We start from the raw sequence: 2844 nt of genomic DNA on the forward strand, positions 1-2844 counted from the left end.
CAAAACTACAAAGTTTGACATTATACTGTCACTTACAAATGCTGTAATGTAAAGATGGAGCCCTTTCATCAATGTTTACATTTGCAAAATAAAACTTGGAATAAAAGTTATTGAGTGGGTTTCTTATCACTGGTCATTTACCATTTTTGTATTGTGGTGAAATTTGAAGGCTTCAGTTTCAATCAGAAAAAAGTGAAAAAAAGGAAGATTTTTGGAAGAAGTGTAGGTGTGGTAAGTGATAAGACTAAAAGCAATGCAGTATAAGAGTAAAATTTGACATGCAGGCTAGGATGAGTTTACAGAGGGCATTTCGAAGTCGGTGCCAGAAGTGTGTAAGTGCAATATCTGCCTTGTGAACATTTGGTAATTTACACACAGCATATTGTAATCATCTGCACATGGCAGCTATTGCACTTGCCCACGACTGAGCAGTCGATTTGTGGAAGGTATTGCAAGTTCACTGATCAAGGCAACCCTCTTTCAATACGTCTGGAATAAAGTAGGAATGAAAGTCTGTAGCGACACTTCTCAACACAATTCAAAAGAGCTGGTTTTTTTCTTGTTATCAATTTTTTTTAGAAATTCAACTAAAGTTACCCCATATAAATCAAGAGTCCAGAACCAGAAAGCCTCAACTCACAATAAAAACCATTGCAAGTTAAGGCTTTCTGGTTCTCAACCCTCTAAATTTTGAATAGTTTTAAGCTTTGGACAAAGGTCAAATGGTTGAAAATTGTTAGTTTTGAATCTGCCTCATTTGCAAGAGGATTACAGTTGCAGAGATAAATCCGGGAGATAATCTTTGAATGTTATTTCTGATGTCATCCTTGAGGGGCGTGACACAGATCCAATAATGAACTGGATCATTCGGCAAAAGAGCCAATCGTAACAGGTTTGTACTTGATTGACAGGTGCGCGTCAGACACAACATTCTGAGTTTATCTCTGCCGGCGTCTATAAAGACAATAATTGATTCCTAAATGTGACACAATGGGGGCCAAAGGAGGCATTTTTGAAAATTGAGTTACTATTACTATTACCTTATACAAACATTAGGCTATCATATACTGAAAATACCAAAGGTCTAACATACTTTGTTCTAAAGTTTTTTACTTCATATTTTTGCCTTTATTTCAATTTCAAATTTGCTGCCTTTGGCCCCCATGGACCAGGTTGTGTCACAAATAATACTAAAACTGGAATTTGTAACTAATAGAGTGATATGTTTCCTGCTTGTCATAAATGGTAAAGGATTGAAATTGGGAGATGTCAATATCGTGATAATGATTATAAGAATTTCAAGATGAAACAAACTATTCATTTGTTAATTTCATGTATGTATCATTTATTGTATACGTCAAAGGGATATTGATAAATAAAAGTAATAAAATATGATATCCTCACAAAGTGACTTACTAGTTTCTCACAAATTTCATTACGTTTTAATATAATACATAAGAATTCTGATAACAATTATCATCACAAATTTATATTACTTACGGGTTTCCTATACACAAATAATTAACTTGATAATTTCATGACATCCAGAAACAAATTCCTCACTTTATGATACGTTATACACAAGAATTGTTTTCGAATGTTCCCAAGTGATGAAAACAGTCGTCACAAATTTCAATAAGAATTACCTTGGAAGTTATTATGTGATGAAAATTATCCTCACAAATTTTATCACTTTATAATATAATAATGAATATACGTAATTAGAATTGCCTGAAAATTATCATGTGATAAAAATTCCCGTAAAATGTTCAAGTAATGAAAATTGAGTCATCACAAAGTGATGAAAAAGATCCTTGATAATTTCATCACTTTGTAATAAGGGTTGTAGAAATAATTTCCTCACTTTATAATTTGAAACAATTTTTTCCCAGTAATTAAGGAATTGGATAGCAATGTTTGTAAAGTTTTTTGTTGTACTTGAGAGCACATCAGATGGCAAATTATTAAAAGTTGATATTTTGTTATTTACCCCCCCCCCCCCCCGATTTTTTATCCATCACAAAAAACGCATGCGTTTACGCCCAAACGACCTAAGTTTATCGTAGATCAATCCTTAGCGCTTATTTTAGTGATAAAATTTTTACCCCTGCGCCTTACCCAGGGGTAGGACTGGTCGTCAAAGATGACCATTGGGGGAGGGGTGGTGAGGCCCGCCATTGGTTTCTACCGTAAAATGATTTTCATTCCAAGAGCTACAGACTTTTTACATTGTACCTGTTAGGTTGAAATAGTCATTTCCTCTGATATTGGGGAGAAAATTTGGTGAAAATCGAATTTTTGTAGAATTTTTAGCCTATTTTGTCTATACTTAGTACATAGTCAGATTTCCCAAATTTGCATGGACGCTCTCACATTGTGACATCATAGCGACATTATGTGGAGAAAGTTGTACTTATTTTGGTATCACTGGATAGAAGAGACCCATAATGAATGATATGTATATTTAGCTGGGATGAAAAGCCGACCATCAATTGACAATTTTGAAGTTTCATCTTGAAGATAAATACATTTTTTACCAAAAAGACCTCTATTTTTGGTGTTTTTTGGAAAAAATCGATATCTATAAAATTTTCATATGATGGACAGCTTTTCATCCCAGTTTTGTCGCATGCAAATAATGTCCTATTAAAATCAGAACAAAATATGCTGGACCCTCTTCCGCCGCCAATCTTGATCTTTTCGTAGGCTCCCTATTTGTAAACCAAAACTTCGTCACTTGAGTGCACATGCCTGCCTCACGGTGAGTTTAGGGCCTCCAAATCCCAAAAAGGTAAATCTGGCCCTGGATATAGATGTAGCAACAACAGGGTTGTGCTGTTGTTA

Source organism: Amphiura filiformis, chromosome 20 (assembly GCF_039555335.1).
Source record: "Amphiura filiformis chromosome 20, Afil_fr2py, whole genome shotgun sequence".
Taxonomy (NCBI): Eukaryota; Metazoa; Echinodermata; class Ophiuroidea; order Amphilepidida; family Amphiuridae; genus Amphiura; species Amphiura filiformis.